The following is a 23175-nucleotide window of genomic DNA, read 5'->3' on the forward strand; positions in this document are numbered from 1 at the left end:
GGAATGTGAAGTTCACAGGCCGAGTTCAGGCTTGCAGGGAGAGGATTAATTAGGTAAAAAGGCAGTTGCACACATAAGTGGGTGCCCACACCCCAGTCAGGCCTGGTGTTTTGGTGCACTCATTCAGGCATAGAATACTCTCTTCAGTTCTAAGCGCCACCTCTTGAAACAAGTTAAAAAGCAAGTTCCAAGTGAGATGCCCAAGTGCTGTGTTTTACACAGACTAATGATCAACAGCTTTCTGTTTTTATGGGTCTGGCAACCAGAGTGGGCTCACACTGCTAAGGACACTATAGAAAAGAATTGCTGCTTCCAACATCTGATTATGTGGCCAAGTGCCGGAAAATATGTTTCAGATTTTTTAAAAAGTGGGTTTTTTAACTAAAATTATTTGTTTCTAAAAATTTATGCCTTGTGGGGTTCTTTCTACATTTAAAAATGCCGTATGTTTCATTGTATTGGGACAATGAAATTAAAATTCATATTTATTATGTGTTTTAGTCTTTAATAAACACTTTCTCATGTAATAACACCTTTGATTCTCAAAATAATCTTGTGAGCTAGCTGTTATCATTATCCTCACTTTACAGATGAGAAAACAAACTGTAAGCTTCATGACATGTTTAAAGCCACGCAGTGAGAAATTGTGGGGCAAAAGCCAGTCTTAGGTCTTCTGATCCTAAGATCCATAATTGCTAAAGGAACCCTGGAAGTCAATGGGAATGAGGATATGTCAGATATCACCCTCCCAACTCCACAGTATGCTACAGCTGTGCTCTACTGCTAGTGGCCTCAACATTTTGTTCATTTCAAATGCCCATGACAGCGGATGAGGTGGGTGGGGTAACCAGCAACATGTATGCATTGGTGGTTGACTAGATTGTACAGTTAGTGATGGTTAGACTATCACTTGTTGGGGCTGCTTGTCCAAATACTTTGTACTTAAAGTATCTCTCAAAACTCTGAAAACAAGATTGCCTATAATTAAAATATAAAGTTAGCTCTAAAAGACAATAAGAGATGTTCCAAGTCATCTTAGAGGTAGAATGTCTCTCAACCTTGTAAGATGTGCATACCGTAATATGTCTAAGAAAATGCAGTAGAATCCATGTGAGCTCTGCATAGGAAGAACATCCCAGCATCTCGATCCTTGCACACCCAGTGACATGGACACCTTCACCATAATAATAGATGCCATTCAATAGTCAGACCAAAAATACTAACCCCTCTGGATTATTTCCAAACTCATAGAGGCAGCTCTAGAAGTTGATCTCTCTATTTGGGATGTCTGTGAGGTCTCTGACATACAAGCCACCAGCAGACTGTCCAGGCGACTCCCAACCTGGCCCAGCACTCACTTCTTTTGAAACATCCTGAGCAAGTCCTGGATGTGATGTTCATAGCTCTGGGTTGAGCCTTAGCATGTTGTAGGTCAGCACTAGCCCATGGCTGCTTGAATGGTCCTCCGGTTTTTAGATGAGTGATTTCAAATGAGAAATGGTGACTTTTCTGCTTGAGTTTTCTGTACTTTTTTTTTTTTTTTTTTTTAACATTTTCCGCCTTTCTGTTATGTTGAGCCTTTGTGACCTCTGTTCTTACAGTGCGTTTTGTCCTCTCTCAGAAAATTTCATACATGCCTTTGCCCTTCTTCTTTCTTGTTTCAATCTCCCCTTTTTAACAGCATGGTCCCCATTCATTTTTTTCAACTTTGTATTCTAAGTAATTTTAGACAGAAAAGTTGCAAATATAGTACAGTGAGTTCCCCTATGCCCTTCACCCAGTTTCCCTATTGTTACTATCTTTAACAACCAAATCGAATAATCAAAACTAAGAAATTGTTACCATTACAATACTATTAACTAAACTATGGACTTTCTTTGAATTTTACCAGCTTTTTTATTAACATACTTCTTCTGTTCTAGGATTCAATCCAGGATCCCATGATGTATTCAGTCATCATATCTCCTTGATCTTCTCAATCTAGGAAAAGTTTCTTTTCCTGACCTTGACACTTCTGAAGAGTATTGGTGAGTTATTTTGCAGAATGTCACTCAATTGTAGTGTAGCTAATGTTGTCCACTTTGAAGCAAGAATACCACAGAAATGATAAGCCCTTCTCAGTGCATCTTACTAACAGTACCTAAAGTCAATATGTCTTTGGTGTGTTGTTGTTGTTGTTATTGTTTGTTTGTTTTATTTTCAGAGACAGGATCTCACTCTATTGCCCAGGCTAGAGTGCAATGGCATGATCATAGCTCACTGTAACATTGAACTCCTGAGCCCAAGCAGTCCTCCTGCTTCAGCCTCCTGAATAGCTGGGACTACAGGTGCATGCCACCAAGCCTGGCTAATATGTCTTATTGCTAGTGATGTTAACATTGGTCATGTGGTTAAGGTGCTATCTGTTGTGTTTCTTCATCATAAACATAATTCTTTCTTAAGCTTTGTGATTAGTAAATATCTTGGGGGTGATATTTTGAGACCACTAATTTTAGCATTAATCAATGGATCTTGAAAATTACTGCTGTAGTATTCTAATAAATATTTTCTACTTCCCTAACTCCTTCTACATTTATTATTTGAAAGTCTTCTTTAAGGAAGAATTGCCATTCTATTTTATTTATCCCATTATTTATTTATATCAGTATAGATTCCTGAATGTTTATTGTGTTCTATGGGTCATAATCCAATACTGTTGTTACTTATTTTACTGTTGTTCTTTGGCTACAAGTGGGCTCTTTTACCCTTTTGATAGCTGCCCCCATCCTTTTTTGAGTACTTCCTTCCTTTTTTGGCATCACAAGATACTCCTGGCTCTACCCCAACCCTGGAATCAAACACTTTTCCAAGTATCCTTATTTATTTTTTAATTGGAGTATGTAGAAACCAAGATTTGAGTGCTGGGTGTGTTCACTGCTACTGGGGTGTCACTGTTTTTAAGTCCTGTCAGTAGACAGAATTAGGAAATATTTGTATGAATACTAGGATTGTACTAGGTACATGCATACATCTGTATTTTTTGTACATATACTTTTAAAACCATGACTTCATACTGATATCTCTGACTCTAATATGACACCAGAATTCATTCTAGCCTTTTCCCTTGCCTTATTTGTAACTTCTTTCTTGGATAGTGAGAAACTTGGCTTTCATTATTGACAAAGTATTTAATTATTAGTTCAACTCTAGTATACACACAAAGTAGTTTCAGGATTACTAATCAGTACCCCTTTTAGAAATAAGTTTACTAACTAGAGTATAGTAGTTGTTTAGCCTCACAGTATCCAGTCAAAATACTGTTTTCCAAAGTAACTTAGTTTTTTCTTCTCCACTCCCTACATTACAGTTGTGTTAATAATTTGTAATATAGTTGGGTTTAATTGTTACAGTTTGAATTCCATTTTGAGTCCTCTCCCTCCATTCTAATTATTATTAAAAATTACATACAGTAAAATTTTCTCTTTGTGGAGTATAGTTCTATGGGTTTTGACAAATGTATATTATACAATTTTAAGTTGTTTTTCTAAGTCCATAACACTGGAACTTTTTCTTGTAAATCTTTAGCCACTTCCACTTATTTTTCAAAGTGCCTGTGGTAATCTTTTGAACTGGTTATTCTTGAGGAAGACAAGTGTCTGCGTTTCTGTGTTTCATGTGAAGAGGAGGAGCTGAGCTATGTCTGTATAAAGCCACCACTCAAATTGGGTCAAATCATTACTTTCTATCACCTAAGCAACTGTGTCTGCATAATCGATTACACTGGCTGTACCGCCAATCTATATCAACTCTTAAGACATCAACTAACTGGTGAGGGAGGATGTGTGAAATCTTAAGGGCTAGGAAAAAGAGAAATGTTATAGATGGCAGCTGGTTGATTCTTCCTCCCTTTCTCTTTTCTACCCAGCAAACATCTACCTATTGCCTACCATATTCTAGAAGTTTGTCAAGGCATTAGAATTACAATGGTTATTAAGATCCAGGCCCTCTCCATGGGTTTCACAAAAGGTCAGGAAAATTGAAGATATACCACATGGAAATGGCATCCCCCCAGTAGAGAAATGTGATAGCCTGAAATAATTATAGATCAGTGCAGAGAGTGCTTTGATAAGGGTAAACACCAAGTGATAGGGGTCCTCGGGTAATAGTCATCCCTCATGCTGGGAAGGTCCAGTGGGCAAAGAGATCAGAGGAACTAACTAGCTAAGTAAGAGCTCCACATACACAAAGGCCTAGAGACTAATTATCCTGGAACATTCCTAAGAAGTTCTGTAAGGTGAGGAAAGGAATGGAGTCAAGTGGGGAAGTGGTTGGAGACCACATTGGGGCAGCACTTACAGAGATCAGTGTGAAAGGGTTAGTGTGCTTTGCTAAGGAGTTTGATTTCATCCTAAAAGTGGTCAATGATGTCAGTGGATAATTTTAGGGGTAAGTATATAACATCATCAAAGTTGCCATTTCTAAAGATGTCTCCATCAGGAAAGTGCAAATGGACCAATGAGGGAGGCAGATGGGAGGCAGGGAGATTAATCAAGAGGCTTTTGTAATATTCCATGTAAGAAATGATGAAGGTCTGGACTAGGACAATTACGGAAGAGACTGAGCTCAGGTAATAGATTCTGGAGAGATCTAGGATGTGGCACTATAGGAGGTAGTGATGACAATTACCTGTGAAGAATGAAGAGAAAGAAGATGTCAAGGATGATTCCCAAGTTTCTCTCTCAGACAGCTAGATAATCCTGTTGTTACTAAGGCTGTTTGATTTAAGGTTATTTTGTTTTTAAACATCAGACATGGTGAGAGAAGCACATAGTTTTTCTTCTAAATAAGTAGGGCTTTGCTAATATTACACAAATTCATTGAGGAGGGGTCAAATATAAGAAAGTTTCACTGTTCACTCCCATCATTCCTAGGCCATACTGGAAAATAAAGGAGAGGATCCCAGTCCCAAGGAATGTAGAGGGTTACAATTTCAGATAGGTTTGAGTTTGGTATGTCCAGCAGGCTCATGCATCATAAGTTGTGCAGCCAATGCAGTTGCACAGAGCCTTGCACTCAGAAGGGCCCTGCACTCAATTTTAATTTCTGGAGATTCCATTGTGAAATTTTTAATGAACTTTTCTTTGAATTTGTATTGTGGAAGTGAAATTCTATGAGATCATAGAACACTCACTGAAGGTTTGGAGCCTCAGCTCATGTGTGGTCCTGCCTGCCCCTGCCTCTCTCCTCCCTGGGACAGGTTCTCAACCTCTCACTCCCTTGCTCCCTGGTGCCCTGGCCTCCCCTGATCTCTCCCTTTCCACTCCCACTCCATGACCTCAGTCACCCTCTGCCACTGGCAGGGTCCTGGATGTAAGCATGAGGAGGTTCAGGGTAAGGTATGTACCCCATTCACCTCAAAGAAAGGGCAAGGCAGTGGCTGCTCCCACCCTAAGCTGTCAGCCCTCAGGCATGTTCAGCCAGTGACTTGGCAGGGACCTCTAGCCTACCCCTTAGCATGTCTCAGTCTGGAGGTTACAATCCCTTGGGGGTCACCTCTCCTCTATGGGTTATGAGAAATGGAGATTGACTTCTCTACTCCTTCTGGGACCCTGCATTATTATTTTACACCCTGCAAATCATGTAAGCAACGCTTGGTGTTGACTGATGACAAAAAATAGGGTGGATGGAATTATTCTAACTCATATGTATCTTTCAGAAATGAGATCCTTTCTTGTCCCATCAAAAGAAGAATCAGACATTCTACAGTGAGGTCGAAGAGGGTGTAAAGCAGAGACTAGGTCAGGGACAAATTCTATTGCTGTAGGCTTTCTGGGAGAGACTCAAGTCATTATTTTATGGGGTCAACTGAGCATGATCCTGATTCTTATCAATTGTGGCTGTTCTGGGGATGGTCTGCACCTACACAATAAGTTACAAATTATTTTTTTATTGCAGTAAAAAAGTAACATTAAATTTGTCAACCATTTTTAAGTGTATGGTTCAGTAGTGTTAAATATATTCACATTATTATGCAATAGATCTCTAGAATATTTTTATCTTGCAACACTGAAACTCTGTTAAATATATTCACATTATTTTGCAATAGATCTCTAGAACATTTTTATCTTGCAACACTGAAACTCTAAACCCCCTAAAAACTACTTCCCCCATACCCTAATCCCAGTCCCTGGTAACCACCTTTCTACTTTCTGTCTCTATGATTCTGACTACTTTAGATACTTCATATGAGTGGGACCATATAGTATTTGTCCTTTTGTGACTGGTTCATTTTGTCAGCATAATGTCCTTCAGATTAATCCATGTTGTAGCATGCGAAAGGATTTCCTTCTTTTTAAAGGCTGCATAATATTTCATTTTTGTATGGATATATCACATCTTTATCTACTCATTTGTCTATGGACATCTGGATTGCTTCTACCTCTTGGTTATTGTGCATAGTGCTGCAGTGAACATGGGAGTACAGACATCTCGTCAAGATCCTGATTTTAATTCTTTTTCAAGATCTTGATTTCAATTCTTTTGGATATATACCCAGAAATGGGATTGCTGGATCGTACAGTAGTTCTATTTTTAATTTTTTGAGGAACCTTCATACTGTTTTCCTTAATGACTGTACCACTTTGAATTCCCACCAACAGTGTGCAAGGGTTCCAACTTCTCTGAATCCTTATCAACACTTAATTTGGGTTCTTTTTTTTGTTTTGTTTTTTTGAGAGTTGCCAACTTGTAATATTGCATTGTGGCTTTGATTTGGATTTCCCTAATTATTAGTGATGTTGAGCATCTTTTCATATGCTTATTGACTATTTACATATCTTCTTTGGGTAAATGCCTACTCAAATCTTTTGTCCACTTTTAAATCAGGTTATTTGGTTTTCTGTTGTTGAGTTAAACTTTCTTAAATATTCTGGATATTAACCCCTTATCAGATATATAACTTGCAATTATTTTCTACCAATCTGTAGGCTGCTTTTCACTCTGTCGATTGTTTCCTTTGTTGTGCAGAAGTTTTTAAGTTTGATGTAGTCCCCTTTGCCTATTTTTAAATTTTGTTCCCTGTCTTCTCAATGTCATAGTCAAGAAATTGTTGCTAAATCTAATCTCCTGTAGTTTTTCTTGTATGTTTTCTTCTAGGAGCTTAATAGTTTCAGGTCTTAGTTTCAGGTCTTTAATAACTTTGAGTTAATTTTTTGTAATGGTGTAAGGCAAGTGTCCAACTTCATTCTTTTGCATGTGGACATCCAATTTTCCCATCACCATTTGATGAAGACACTGTCCTTTCCCCATAGAGCAGTCTTGGCACTCTTGTTGAACATCATTCAGCCACATATACAATGGTTTGTTTCTAGGCTATCTATTCTACTGCGTTGGTCTACATATGTATCTTTATAATAGTACAATATCCCCTTAACTGCTATTGCTTTGTAGTGTGTTTTGAAGGCAAGGAGTGTGAGCCTTCTGACTTTGTTCTTTTTCAAGATTCTTTTGGCTATTCAGGGTTTCTTGAGATTCCATATGATTTTTAAGATGGTTCTATTTCTATTTTTAAAAATGCTATTGGGATTTTGATAGGGGTTGTATTGAATCCATAGACTGCTTTAGGTCCACAAATTAGTTTGAAAACATAAAACCACTCACAAATACGTGTGCATGTAAAACTGGCAAATATGAATATGGCTGATGAGTTTATCAGTGTCATTTGTTTAAGATATTGTACTACAGTTAGGTTAGCTATTGTGCTATAGTCGGGGGAACTGGATGAAAGGCATACAGAATCCCTCTGTATTGTTTCTTATGACTCGTGTGACTCTATAATTATCTCAAATAAAAACTAAAAAACAAAGTCAGTCATATGCTGTCATTTCAAACATACCATTAGCATCTAAATGCAAAATACTGTATACATACAGCTTTATAGCTAAGACAAACCAGGCTTCACCTGCTTTAGGCAAGGGCCTGGTATTTAGTTTTAAAACTGTGATTCCACCTCAGGCCCAGTATCAGTTATTGGTATTCTTTCAACATTTCAGATCATGTAGATCCATTAGGCTTCAACTGCTATAATAGGGATACTTGATTTTGTTAATTCTTCATCCACTTGATATATTTATATATTGGGCATCCACCATGTGCCAGGTATCACACCAAACATGAAGATACAAAGATGGAACAGATTGCTTTTGTACTTGAGGATATTCCAGCAAGAAGACAGATAGATCCACAATTATAAGTACAATGCTCATGGTAGATACCAAAGGCAAAAAAGGGTTTCATTGGAGGGCAATCAGAGTTGGGAAGGGAAGGTTTGAGTAAGTCTTCCTAGAAGAGGTGATGTTAGAGAAAAGTCTTAAAGAGTAAGAAGGAGTGTGATGAGTAGAAAAGAGGATAACATGTTTAAGTCAGAAGGAAATAAAGTGGGCAGCTGGAAAGCACGATGAATTGTGGTCCTTTGAGGTAGGGCAAGGAGATGCTGGAGCACAAGATACAGTTTGGTGGGGCCCTGAGGAGCCAGCCTGGAGAGTTGAGCTGGACCAGACCACAGAGCAGGGAGCACTTGTGCCTTATATCAAAGGAAGTGGGGAGCCATCAAAGAAAGGCAAGGACATGAATGATCCCATCTTCAGCTCTCCTGGATAAACAAGGACAAGGCCTATAGATATTGCTTTTTAAATAATTAGGAATCAGTGAACTGTGAGATTAACTTTCTTAGTCCTTCCTTATCTCAGGCACAGTTTCATATGCAAGGCATTGGGACCACCAAGCCTCTAACAATTCCATTTTCTAGTTGATGAATTCAACAAATAAAAGCCAAAGAATATACAACCAGTTTCTGATTCTCGATGGGAGAGGTGGCAGGGAGGCTCCTACAACACCACCAGCCCCAGAATCTATATTCTTGTCAATTCCTCTCCCTTCCTTATGGTTCTGCCTGCAGGTCCACAGAGACCTTCCAACCACTGTCCAGGGAGGCCGGTCAACCTTCCCTCCATGACCAGGACTGCAGAGCAGCTTGGGCCTCCCTGTTAAATTCTGCTTGTCAGTGGAGGACTTGAAGAAGTGGGGTAGGGTGGAGTAGGGTCAGGCATAGTTAAGTTTCCTGATGCTGTGGCCAAAAGTCTCAGAGAATCACAGGTATCTTATGAAGGAGAAAGAAAATAACACATGTAGAACAAAGCAAGACAGCATGAGACCTGCCTCAAAGCTTGCAGTGGCAGCTTTGGCACTAGATTCTGCCCGGCTCAGTCCCCAGAATATGGATTCCCCTCTGTCGAAGCATCTCGTTGCTAAAACCCTTACAAGATGTGTGAGACACTTCTTCCCTCTTAAATGGCTGACTGAACAAATTTAACGGAGGCTGTTACCCACTGAGTTTGGTATCAAAGCTCTGAGTCCAGTTCTCTTTGAGTTTTTGCTTTCATCTGGAATCTCGTGCCCCTGCCCTCTTTGCTGCCGTCACTGCACAATATCAAACAGCTGGAGTCTGGGCAGCTCCAGAATCCAGCTTTCTCAGCCTAACAAGTGAAGGGGTGGGGGAAGAGCAGACAGCGGGAGATGAGGAAGGTGGGGGTTTCATGGAAGACAAAAGGGGGCTGTGCTTACTTTAAAGAATCTGGTATCTTGGAAAAGTGATCTCACGTGGAATTCAGTGTCAACAGATTCTATTTGTCTAGGGCTTCAGGACTGCGCAAAATCAAGCACACAGAAGTGGCCTTGGACTAGTCTATTTTTCATTTCTCTATCCCAGCTTCACCTCTCACTCAAACTTTTACTATTATACCTCCCATTCATTGAGTGCCTACCAAGGGTTTATATATATGTATATATGTAGAACATACATATACAACATATAATATATATATGTAGAGCGAGAGAGAGACACAGAGAGACAGAGAGAAATAATGCACATATATTATTTCCAATATTCACAGCAACTAGGATTTAGAGATGTAATTTATTTGTCTGAGCTCATGCAGCTTATTTAAGACTGGATTCAAACCCAGGTTTGTCTTGATTCCACAATATTCTTTTTTAAAAAAATCTCATTCTCGGCCAGGCACAGTGGCTCACGCCTGTAGTCCCAGCACTTTCGGAGGACGAGGCAGGTGGACCAGTTGAGGCCAGGAGTTCGAGACCAGCCTGGCCAACTTGGAGAAACACCGTCTCTACTAAAAATACAAAAAATTAGCCAGCCTGGTGGTGGGCACCTGTAGTCCCAGCTACTCAGGAGGCTGAGGCAGGAGAATGGCATGAACCTGGGAGGCAGAGCTTGCAGTGAGCCGAAATCACACCACTGCACTCCAGCCTGGGCGACAGAGCAAGACTCTATCAAAAAACAAACAAACAAACAAACAAAAAACAAAAAACAAAACAATCAACTGGGCATGGTGGTGTGTGCCTGTAATCCCAGCTACTCAGGTGGCTGAGGCAGAGATTGCAGTGAGCCAAGATCACACCACTGTACCACCACTGGGTGACAGAGTGAGACCCTGTCTCTAAATAAATAAATAAAATATCATTCTCCCCCTAGGGTACACTTGTCCATAGGGAGGCTTGTGGGGATCTGGTGATTAATTCCTAAAAGTCAACAGAACATATGGCCAGTAGGAACGCCTGAATTGACAGCCCGGGGCTAGAGAAGTCAGTCCCAGCCGGTTCAACTTGTATAAGGAATAGATGGCAACATACCAGGCTCACCTGCAATTCTGCCTGAACCATGCAATTTAGGGTTTAATTATATGCTGTCTTGCATTGTTTCTACTAATTGTTGCATAGGTCAATCTTATACTTTCATTCATCATTCTTCCTTCAGTCAACAAATATTTTAGAGCAACTGGGCACATTTCTTCTCCAGCAGTCCTTGCAATACCCAGCATAGAAAGGTAAGCCAACTCAGATAACTAGTTAATGGCCCAGTCAAGAACAAATGAGGGCTAATTTTCCTAATTATAAATTAATGGATTATGTTATGCATTTTGAAATTGTATTGAGATAGTGTCTTAATAAATAGGCACTTTATACACTCCAGAGCTTGAATTTTAAAGCAGAAAGTTGAGTTCATGAATATCTCATTTCCAGTGTCGTTTATCAAGATAAAATGTCTTTATCCAAATATAAGCTTTGAGAATAGTTACGTGTACAAATGCCAATTTACTAATTATTGTTAAAACTGTGAATGTTGGTATCTCGTTTTTTGGTTTTGTTTTGTTTTTGAGATGGAGTCTTGCTCTGCGCCCAGGCTGGAGTGCAGTGGCACGATCTCAGCTCACTGCAACCTCCACCTCCCCGGTTCAAGCGACTCTTTTGCCTCAGCCTCATGAGTAGCTGGGATTATAGGCGCGCACCACCACGCCTGGCTAATTTTTGTATTTTTAGTAGAGACGGGGTTTCATCATGTTGGTCAGGCTGGTGTCAAACTCCTGACCTCGTGATCTGCCCACCTCACCCTCCCAAAGTCCTGGGGTTACAGGCGTGAGCCACTGCGCCTGGCCGGTATCTCATTTTTAATCTTAACCCATACATCAGAACTCCATTCTCTTCCTATATATAATATCCTTAGACTCTTACATTAGTTAGAATTAGTAAGTTACCTTAGTTCTTGGAATGTACTTGAATGTCTCCTTCAAAAAAAGAAAAACACTCTTTTGAAAGCCCATAAAATATTTCTTAATGGCTAGACAAAATTCTGGCATTTTCTAAACAGTTTTTTTACTCCAAGAAGTAGCCTGCAATTCATGAAATAGTTGTGTAGTAGTGTGTTGCACTGGAAAAATCTTGGGTTTGGGATTCTTACCACCATTTAGTTGTTGGGGATCTCAGGCATGTTACTTAATTTTCCTTATCTATAAAATGGAGATAATTGAACCTATATAGCACAAGGTCGTTATGGGGATTCAAGATGGAAGGTACATATAGAATCCAGGAGAGAGACTGGGAGAGGAAGGTGCTCAATAAACATTAGCTTATTTTTCAGAGGCTTGTTGAAAAGGTTAAATAAAATCATAAATATGATCCAGTTCATAGGGTAAGCAATTAGTGTCCAACTCTTCCCATTGGAGTGTTGTTTCCACTAAAGTCAATATTTGGAAGTTGTTTTCTTTATTGTTCAGTGTAATCATTCAAACTAGATAATTCATTCAAGTCTTTACTTGGGACCTTGTATTTGATGATCTCATTGTTGCTTTTAATTAAAATAATCTGAGAGATGGAAATGTACATTGGAACCACTGGAGGACAATTTTGTAATACCAACTAAAAGCATTTAAAATGTTATATCCTATCCATTGATCCCAAACTCCTACTTACATGAATTTACCCTTAGGAAATAATCAGAACAAAAAAGATTTATAGCTAGATGTTTAGTCAACTGCAATACAGGATGATAATAAAAATGGAAACAATCTAAATATGTAACAATAGAAGAATGGTTGAATAAATAACAATCTCTCTCTTTGATGGAATAGTACACAGCAGTTAAGTCAAATTTTGAAGATTACATGATATGGGGAAAATAATCATTAAAATGTTAAATTTAAAAGCATGATAACAACCTGTATGTACAATGAACCCAAATTTGTAAAATATGAAAGTACCAGATAAATCAATGAAGAAGCTGGCTCCTGCCTGAATTACCGGATGCATTAAAAGTTGTATAAAGCTACTATGGCTTCCAGCGGGGTCCCGGTGAGTGCTGCTGGCTCGGGTAATGAAACTCCCGAAATACCAGACAACGTGGGAGATTGGCTTCGGGGTGTCTACCGCTTTGCCACAGATAGGAATGACTTCTGGAGGAACTTGATACTAAATTTGGGACTCCTTGCTGCGGGAGTTTGGCTGGCCAGGAACTTGAGTGACATTGACCTCATGGCACCTCAGCCAGGGGTGTAGCCAAGTAGACAAATGGAATCCTGTGCTGAACCCGAATCTTCCAAAAAACAGCCTACAATCTGTGACCACCACCAGATATGCCCTGATGGCAGCTGAAGTTTGATTCAGATGGGCACTTTTCTTCCCTCTCCCTGCCGAGTTTCCTTTTGTTCCTTGAGTCCACGCAGAATTCCATTCTCTGGTCAGCAGACAGGCTTAAGCTAAAGTATGGCCTCTGTTCTATAAAGTTCTGTACATAGTTCCCAAGCTTCTGCAGGGGGTGATCTTTGCTCTTGTCCTGAGAAATAACAGTGCTGTTTTAACAAACATTTGAAATAAATACCTCATACACACACACACAAAAAAAAATTGTATAAAATATTGAATAAACACACCCCAATTATGTTTCCTTTTAAATGTCTTCCAATTCTGATTCAATTAGAATCATATACTCAGTGTCGATAACATGTTTATTTGTATTGATGAGAAACAAAAACAAGAAAGAAAAATGACTAGAAAGAACACTCCATTATGTTAATAACAACGTTATCCATGGCCGGGTGCGGTGACTCACGCCTATAATCCCAGCACTTTGGGAGGCCGAGGTGGGTGGATCATGAGGTCAGGTGATACAGACCATCTTGGCTAACCCCTTCTCTACTAAAAATACAAAAAATTAGCCAGGTATGGTGGCGGGCGCCTGTAGTCCCAACTGCTCAGGAGGCTGAGGCAGGAGAATGGCGTGAACCCGGGAGGCAGAGCTGAGATGGCACCACTGCATTCTAACCTGGGCAACAGAGCGAGATTCCATCTCAAAACAAACAAACAAACAGAAAAACATTATCCCTGGATAGTAAGTTTAAGTTGATTTTCTTCTTTTATGTGTTTTTCTGTATTTTCTAAATTTTCTTCAGTGCACATATTTTATAATCAGGAAAGCAGATTTATATTAAATCAGAGGAAAAAATCATCAAGGCCTTCTTTCTTGTCTACATCTTAATAATTTTCTCAGTATAATCCTCTCCAGATATCTTTCACAGTCAAGGAGATCCCTGTTTATATGATACAGGTAGAGTATCTACAGCACACTGAGGGAAAACCACGTCTTTTCATGTCACTCACTGAATTCCTTTCAGTTGATTCTGCACAGCCTAGCAACATAGTGACTTATATAGACCTACAATCCCTACTTACCTCCCACTCCTTCCCCCAACCAAGCATTATAAATTAATGTGATGATCACTTCCATACCAAATGCTTCCTTCTTGGTGGAGGCCCATAAAATTTCCAAGAAAGCAAGGTGCTAGAGGTAAATCACCATCAACAGAATGGACAGTAGCAAAAAGCACCTTACAAAATCCAGACTCCACCTAACTGTTTTGAAATGGCTAGGGATGCTGGAGTGGGGTGGGGTGGGTTAGGATAGAGAAACTAATTGAAAGGGGAGGAGGGAATTAGGCAAGAAATACCCTCCAGGCAAGATGGAGTGGGGAGAAAATTCAGAGACACATTGTTCTTACAGGACTAGTAGTAATAAACACAATCACATTAATACAAAGAGCAATAAAAACAATACACATATCCGAGGTACCAACAGTGTGCTTGATGCCATCAGCAGAATTGTCCTCTTTATTAAGCTGTGATCTGCATTCTGCCTAAACTATAAGAAAGGTGAGCAGCAGGCCAAGTGCAGTGGCTCATGCCTGTAACGCCAGCACTTCTCTGGGAGGCTGAGGAGGGCAGATCACCTGAGGTCAGGAGTTCGAGACCAGCCTGGTCAACATGGTGAAACCCGTCTCTACTACTAAAAAAAAAAAAAAGAAAGAAAGAAAAAAATTAGCCAGGCGGCCAGGCGTCGTGGTGGGCGCCTGTAATCCCAGCTACTCAGGAGGCTGAGGCAGGGAGAATTGCTTGAATTGTGGAGGTGGAGGTTGCAGTGAGCCAAGATCATGCCACTGCAGTCCACCCTGGGCAACAGAGCCAGATTTAGAGAGAGAGAGAGAGAGAGAGAGAGAGAGAGAGAGAGAGAGAGAGAGATAAGTAGCCTGTATGCATGAAGGAAGGAGGCAGTGGGTCATTCTCCCCGCTAAATGGTGTTGGTAGGGACTGTTACATTCTTTGTGTTCTGTTGTGTTCTGATGCTTTAACTCAGAGCCTAGTGCTGTGTAGACCCAAAGACCAGAGTAAGAGAATGGAGAGTCCTAGGAGAAAGATGACAGAAGGGGTAGAAGATCTCTTTGAGATGTCAAGCAATGAATAGAATATACAGGAATATAGAAGAATGAATCTGAGACCTTCATGCATCACATTCTCATTGAGTGGTACTTAGAATCATCTTTGAAAAACAAGGCTGGATACGCTGCTTGGGGCCCTGGGGAGAAGGAGTGTTATCACTGCAGAGGAAGCTGGTTGACCCATTCCCTTGGGGGAATTAAAAGTTCTGTACCCAGGGTGGACCCCAGGCCTTGTAGTCCCGAATTGTGCCTCAGAAGGAGGACAAAAGAAAGTGGAAGCTAATATAGTCATTGGCTGGGAAGAAAAATAGGTCTTTGAGAATGTTGGGAGAGAGTGTTAGAGATTAAAAGGGAAGGAAAATTAGGATGATTAAATAGGAAAAGAAAAATGTAGGTGGATAATTCACAGAAGGGGTTCAGAGTCCTTTTCACCTTCTTGCTGAAAATGGATTGTCCTCCAGATCCATTTTGTCAGAGGAACATGCCTAAGAATCCAGGCACAGAGCTGAAAGTACTTGATAAATCAAAAAGGAAATTGGCTTCCGCCTGAATGACTAAATGCAGGAGAAAAAAATAGTGCAAAATATGGGATAAAATACATTTATGTTTCCTTTGTAAAGGTCTTCTGGTTCAGATTCAATTCGAGTCATATACTCAGTGTAAAGTATGTATGTTTACTGAAAAGAAACAAATCAATAAAAAACACAACAGGGCAGGGTGAGGTGGCTCACGCCTGTAATTTTAGCACTTTGGGAGGCTGAGGTGGGTAGATCACTCGAGGCTAGGTGTTCAAGACCAGCCTGGACAGCATGGTGAAACCTTGTCTCTACTAAAAATACAAAAATTAGCCGGGCATGGTGGCAGGTGCTTGTAATCCCAGCTACTTGGGAGGCTGACGCTGGAGAATCTCTTGAATTCAGGAGGCAGGTGTTGCAGTGAACCGAGATTGCACCACTACAGCCTAAGCGACAGTGAGACTCTGTCAAAAAACAAACACACAAACAAAACACACACACACACACACACATACACACACAAAACCCCCAGAGGCCCAGAAAGGTTAAGTGACTTTATCAAAGTCGCAGTGGTTTCCTGACTCCCAGTGCAGCTGTCCTGCCACACAGGGAAGGCAGCACCCCCATTCACCCTACTACTAGCCTGCCTGTCTTATTTCCAGGACAGCTTCCTCACCACCTTGGCACAAACTCCCAGTTCACTTGAAACAAATGGCTTAGCCCTGCTGGGTCTTGGTTTTCTCAGCTGCAATGAAGATATGGAATGGATGACCGTTCACAACCTGTGTTTCATTCCTAAAGAATAAGAAGGGAATCCAATTTGCCACCAACTCAGCATTTGCCTTCTCACTGCCCTGGAAAAGTAGTTTTTAAAACGTGGCCCCTGACCAGCAGCATCAGCATCACCTGGGAACCTATTTGAAATGCAAATTCCAAGGTCCACCTACTGAATCAGAAACTCTGGAGGTGGGGCCCAGCAAAGGGATTTAGCAAGCCTTCCAGGGAGTCCCGCTACAGCTCAAGTTTGAGAACCACTGCTCTGAATGTTTTCTGACCAACACACACGCGCGCGTGCGCGTACACATACACACGCATAGGTAACTAACTTTTCTGTGGCCACTAGCACCCCACGCCCATGCCTCCAGCCCCAGCTCTCCCTCCCCATTCCTCGCCGCTCCATCCTGGGATGATGAATGGAGGTCAGGGCGCTGTCAATGGAGGACGCGGCAAACCCTCCCCAACCGACCGAGGGGGTCGCGGGAGGCTGCGTTAAGGCTTCCCTGCGACTGGTTTCCTTATCATTTTCTCCACCGCCGCTGTCCCATTTTCTGATGAGTTTGCTTTTAATGATTTATCCAACAGTTTGTCTTGCAGAATAAGACCATTGAGAGGTGGGTGTCAGGAAAGTTTTGGAAGAGACTGGAAGAAAGGAGGGAAGGATTGTACATGGAAGAGCAAGGGTGCGAGGTGAAGCTAAAGAGAAAGTGGAGGCTTCAGGGGAGCCCCTGGGTTCGGGGAAAAGGGAGATGGTGCTTTTGGTATGAGAAAGAAAAAGAAGTTGGAGGAGAGCGCGGGTCTGAGGCACAGCAAAAAGTGGGTGTTAACGGGAAAACTGCCCTAGAGTTTGGGGACTTTTTTTTTTCCAGCTTCCTTTCCAAGACTTTTTCTTTGCTCCATTTTGCTCCTCCCCCTCCTCCCCGCCTCCTCCACTCCCCCCTCCTCCTCCTCGCGTGGTAATGGGAGGCTCCTAGGCAGGAGAAGCAAAAGAAGGAATTGTTTGCGAGTTCAGTCATCCAAAAAGCTTCTTCCATATGGAGGGACCGGGTGCGCTGGGCNAAGACTTTTCTTTGCTCCATTTTGCTCCTCCCCTCCTCCCCGCCTCCTCCACTCCCCCCTCCTCCTCCTCGCGTGGTAATGGGAGGCTCCTAGGCAGGAGAAGCAAAAGAAGGAATTGTTTGCGAGTTCAGTCATCCAAAAAGCTTCTTCCATATGGAGGGACCGGGTGCGCTGGGCGCGGCGTCCCTTGCCTTGTCCTGCTGCCGCCGCCGCGGCCGCCGCTTCCTGCCGCGGGGACCCTGAGTCCCGGCCTGCCGGTGTCAGCCGCCGCGCGCGCACAGACACACACACACGCGCACACAAACACACACAGAAAAGACACAGGCGCACACACGGCGCGCACACCCTCACGCCCGCCACAGCCACACGCGCCCGCACGCGCCCTCCCTCTACGGCCGGCAACTTCTCCGTCCGGGGCTCCTTTGTTGCTCTAGCCGCTGCCGCTCGCCCGTGTTGTGTGTCCTCGGTGTCACCGTGCGTGTTGTGTGTCCGTGCGGCGCGGCGCTGTGTGGCTCCCTCTGCGCCCACCACGCTGGCCCCCGGGCCCCGGCTCGCCCTCCCCAGGCGCGGGCTGCAGCAGAGGTGAGTCACGTCGCTGAAGTTTGTTTTCTTTTCATAAAAAGTTGTGTTTATTGTTGGTTCGGGGAGAAGAGGGGGCAGGAGGCGGCCGCAGGCCGAGGCAGCGCCAGCGAGTGACTGCCGGGGGACGTGCCGGGGTCTGGAGCCGATTCCGAGCGCTCGGCCGGGCGCCCGGGGCTGGGAGCTGCGGTCGAGGCTGGGCGCGCCGGGCGCCGGGCGGAGAAGTTGGGGCGAGGCGGGCGGCGGGGTCCCGGGGCTGCAGCCGCTGCGAGCCGTTGCCGGGCCCAGGGGCGCCGCATCTGGTTCCCTGCCGCAACGGTGGAGCCGGGCGATGGTGGTTTCGCCCCCGCGGTTCCCGGAAGCTTCTCGGGTGGAAGAAGGACCCGGCCAGCCTCCCAAACTTCCCCCGAAGGTTGACACCAGCGCCCCGGCTCCATGCGCCAGGCCGTGGGGGGAACCCGAGGCGTGGCGGCAAATGCGTGCAGTCACTCAACATGCACTCGGCCTCTTCGGAGTGTGAGGGTTTCTCATAGTTGGCGTCTTCTAAAGGAAAAACACTAAAATGAGGGACTCAGCGGACCGGGAGCGATGAAGCCTGAGGGAAGCATCCCTAGCTGTTGGCGCAGAGGGGCGAGCCTGAAGCCGAGTGGCCCGAGGTGTGTGAGGGGCTGGGGCAACGGTGAGAGATGTGTGTGAGTTCGTGTGTGCGTGTATGTGAGTGTGCGCGCGCGTGTGTGTGTGTTCGCGCCAGCAGCGTCCTCCTGGGGTTGTGCTCTTGGAGTTTTTGTTGATGTAATTGTGAGAAGGTGTGGGAAATGAATCTGGAACCAGTGGGACGGGGCTGTGGGGAGGGCAGGGAACCCAGGAAGAATTTTCTTAAGGAGTATGGAAGAGCCTGCTTGACTTTCAGGATGCTCAGTATTAATTTGCTTTTCCAGGTGATGGGAGAATGCTGAGGGATGGGAAGCAGGTGGACCTGAAGGAGTTAATGGAGCCTTGGGGATTTGTTTGACTGAGTTTTGTTTTGGGGATGGGGGTGGCAGTGCCAGAGTTGCTTGGAACAGAGTTGTACTCCCCCAGAGATGTGGCAGTAGAGCTAAGAATACCGAAACCACACACCAGCAATCCCAAACAGGCACTTTTTGGGTGTGGTGGGGTGTTCTGCTGCTTCCCGCATCCCTTCTCTGCAAGTTCAAATGGGTTCGCATAAGTTTTTGACCCGGAGTTACCTCTTTGAGTGGACTGAGTGAAGATTATATTTTGGTTTCAGGCCCTTGTGCCACCTGCAGATGCACTGTGCCCAGCACACATTTGCCACCTAGTTCTTTGTTGTCCAGAACTCTGTACACATTGGCCATTGGATGAATGTCATTTTAAAACTTCTTCAGCGTGCAAACATTTCTGATTTATTCCACGACTGGGACCTAAACAGGCAGCCCAGCTCTCTGATGGTTTTTTTTCGTCCCTTTGGTTACAGCCAATAAATCAATCTTCGTTTTCTCAAGGGCAGCATGGAAAATATTAAACCACAGTCTTGTTGGGCTGCGTGTGGGGGCTAGGATGCCCATACATCTGGGTGACCTGTTTTCTGAACTTAAAGTAAATCTGAGGCAAGAGGTTAGCCATTTTGAGGTGTGTAACAGGTTTCCCAGAAACATTTCTGAGGTCTTATAATTGGTACTTTTTAATGGTCTCGTAATTGAGACCCAGAAGCTTCTGGTGGTAATCTGGAAGCACCTTGGGGTCAGTGGGACAGAGGCTGGGTAGAAACAGCAGCGGAGTTATTATTTTCCTGCTATATGAGTTTTTCAAATGAGTTTATGCAAAGAGGTAAAATGAAAGAAAAAAAGAGTTGCCTCATTGGGCCACTTTGCTGACACTGCCCTCCCCTGTATAGATTTATCACTCAGAATTTGGCCCTTAAGGAGGCTGGAGGGTGTCTCCACACCTATGAAGCCTGAGGATTGAGACCTCAGACACTGTCTCTTTTGTCCTCTATGGAGATACGTCAGAAGGGCATCACTGCAAGAGACATTTGCTAGGGAGCAATTGTCCCCCACGCCATAGGCCACTGGCTTTACTTGGGAAAAGAGGTTGCTAGAAGCCAGGATGGCTGGTTCTTTGACTACAACTGGAGAGGGAGGATGTGGGGAAAAAATAGAGAGGACTCTGCTTAGCTGTTAATTGGTGAGCCAGCTCATGATAAGCAGTGTGATTTATGTTCCTTTCCACCCTCCAAATGGGTCCAGAGATTTTCCTTTCTTTGAAGTGCTTTTTTCAAGTGTTTGGGATCCCAGCTCTCTTCAACAACATGGTTTCCATGCCCTAAGAATGAATAAGAGATTTTACCCATGAAATAATTCAGTTGACTTTCACATGGACCCCCCACAGTTTGAAAAAGGAGGGCAAGAAGTGAGCCTGATGTGTCACAGTGTTCCATGTGCCCTAGGGGGTCTGGGTTCAAATTTCGGCAAAGCCGTTGCTGTGGTTAATGAATTAGGGTTTATCTCTGTGTCTTTCAAACTACAACAGAAAACTCAGGTGCACAAAATAATTGCTGTCCAATACCTTGTGGCCTCTGAATAAGAAAATATTAACTTGGCACCAAAAGATATTATATATTTGGAAGTTGCTTTCTTTCCTCCAAACTCTAAGCCCTCTTGCTGTCTGGGAAAATATGGGACAGGAGAAAAGAATCGAAATTTGGGAGGGAGAGGAAAGAAAATAATATGTTCCATTTAGAAAAATCTATTTACTCTTAACATGTGTAACTTCTTGTCATGTCCATAATTCAATTCAGCAAACATTTTTAGTGCATCAGGCACCAGGCTGAAAGCTTCCTTATCCCAGGAGAGTAAGCTTTCTTAGTCAAAGGATGGTTCCTCCTCAGTTTGTTTTTATTGCACGAGCATCTACTTCTAATTAAGAAAATGGTTTTAAAATTATCCACAATCCCATTGACTTGTGTTGCTCATCATGTACATACATACTTTTTACACAGTTGTGATAAGAGTATAAACTTCTGTTGTCAGACAGCCCTGAAGTGTCTCTACATTTTTGACTATAGACTCTCAGAGAACAGATGTAGCCAGCTACTTTGCTGTTGGTCGGAAAGACCCAAATCCTAAGTGTGCTCCCACATGGAGCCTTAACATGTAACATTTTCATAATTTATGAGGTTGACTCAAATATTTGGGGTTAGGGGGTGGGATGGGAGAGGGTGTTTGTTTTTAATCTATAAACCCATGTTTATGAAAAGCTTGCCTAGAGAAGGTTTTGCTTCATTGGAGCCCTCAGGGTTGGTAACGGATAGAGAGGAGGTGGAATGCAGGAAGGAAGGTTTAGAGGATCCATCTCAAATGGCACTGCCTTTAGGAGGGTTAGGAAACTGGGGTTGGAATCTAAGCTCTGCCTGTGAACTCCATTCACACTGACTCAAACCACTGAACTAATCTATTCCTACATCTCTACTGCCACCCAGTTAGATACCTTCCCCAAGTTTGCCTGCTCTTTCCTGCCCTTCCTTTTATTACTCCACCATCTTTTTCATTCCTGCCACCACCACACTTGTTGATGCCCTTGACAATTGTTGCTGGCACGTAGCTGGGCCCCCCAGTGCCAACCTATGACCATCCCACCCATTCTCCATGAGTGCTATAATCAGGTCACCACCCAGCTTTAAAACAATCCTAATCTCTTAAAGCCCTGCTGTGTAGCTCTGTCCTACCTCATGATAACATTACTTCAATAGGAGCCACCTTCTCCAGTCTAGTAGCTGACCCTTGATTTTTGCTGAGTTCTTTCCTTGCTTCTGTCTTATCACCCCAAATCCCTTCCATGTAAGCCTAATTTTGTATGAGGCCTGTTTATAATGTGATCTTAAGAGATATTTGATGACTGTTGATGAAAATGGACTGCTGAACACAAAGGTAATGGTTTTGTAAAGTGTAATCATTGTTCTTAATCCGTTGTTCATTTCAGCAAGGAGCTGGGAAACTGAATGTTTCAGGAGGCCTATGGTCTTAGAAAAATCACTTTTCTACTGTTTTCCTATTTATAAAATGTATTGATAAGGAATTACTATGGTTTATAGCAATGCACCTTGTAAAAAGCAAATACTTCAGAACTGTTTATTTTGTTCAAAAGATGAGATAATTCTCTTTTTCCTCAGTTTCAGAACAAGCTTCCTGGAACCCACGACCCATGAAATCTTGTCAACATTTATACCGTCTGAGGGTAGCAGCTCGAAAATAGAAGAAGTAGGTGAGGTTTTCTGCTCAGTCTGATAACTCTGGCCTATTAGGTCAGCCATTTGTTCATGTTTTGTGTTACCACTTGGAGATAGTTTTTCTCATCCTCAAGTATTGGAAGTTCAACTTTGAGTGGAATCTGGACTAAACTTCAGGTTAGTTCTAGTTCGGTTCATATGCTCTTTTAGTCAAAGCCTGTGATGGCTATGTGAACCCCCTTGTTCTGCAGCAAGCTCTGTCAGACATGTTAGATACAAACCGTTTACTATGGGATTTGGAGTCCAAGCTTGCTGTGAAAAAGTCCCGCCTAGGTTTGGGTGAGGAAAGCCATGTGTTTATGTCTCTGTCAGTGGTATCACAGCAAATGCCTTGTGGTCTGATGTACTGGGCAATGTTTATCTCACAAAAATCAGTGGGATTGTGCTTCTTCCCATCTTCTGAAATAAAGTTAGGAAATAATTTCTCTTTTCCTAAAGTGAATTTGGCCTTCTCTTCAAAGAAGGCCTTTGATGTTTGGGACAGGATTATTGGGCAGTAAGAGGAAATCAGAGCAGAAAGACACAGTTAACCTAATTCAGTTGCCAGAGAAAATGTTGAGGAAAGTCTCAACCCATTCTCCTGGTTAGCAACAGGAAAGTGTATAATATGGGTAGAGTGGGTAGGGTTGAAGAAAAATTACCGGAAGCTGAGCAGTGGAAAATAGAGCAAAAGAATGTTTATTCTTCTCCAAAGTGAGTTTGGATAGTTTTGGACAAGATGAAGGTGATGAAGTATGTGGAGGTTGGCGCCTTCATCCTTTCGACAAGCTTTTATTGAGTGCTTGCTCTGTGCCTGGCACCAGGCGTAGGCTGGCAGGAATTAATACCAGAGCCCATGCTCCATCCAGAATCCTATTAC

General features: G+C 42.9%; 1 protein-coding gene and 1 pseudogene across 10 annotated transcripts in view; both read left to right on the top strand.

Moving 5' to 3' along the window:
- The first annotated feature begins 1939 nt into the window (after positions 1-1939).
- Positions 1940-23175, top strand: part of BOC (BOC cell adhesion associated, oncogene regulated) — a 90860-nt gene continuing 69624 nt past the window's right edge. For 2 of the 9 annotated variants that reach the window (XM_017858560.1, XM_017858561.1), the window contains exons 1-2: positions 1941-2027; positions 22200-22291. The gene's annotated coding sequence lies outside the window, so the exon portion shown is untranslated. Of the gene's footprint in view, positions 2028-17490; positions 18032-18331; positions 18685-22199; positions 22434-23175 lie in introns of those variants that run through there. The other 7 variants (XM_017858556.1, XM_017858562.1, XM_017858557.1 and 4 more) reach the window with 6 other exon arrangements.
- On the top strand, positions 12661-13215 carry LOC108519499 (mitochondrial import receptor subunit TOM6 homolog pseudogene; annotated as a pseudogene). Its single transcript, XR_001882637.1, has one exon. The product of XR_001882637.1 is annotated as a mitochondrial import receptor subunit TOM6 homolog pseudogene (transcript).

The sequence above is a fragment of the Rhinopithecus bieti genome, unplaced genomic scaffold (assembly GCF_001698545.2).
Source record: "Rhinopithecus bieti isolate Rb0 unplaced genomic scaffold, ASM169854v2 scaffold_45617, whole genome shotgun sequence".
NCBI classification, from domain to species: domain Eukaryota; kingdom Metazoa; phylum Chordata; class Mammalia; order Primates; family Cercopithecidae; genus Rhinopithecus; species Rhinopithecus bieti.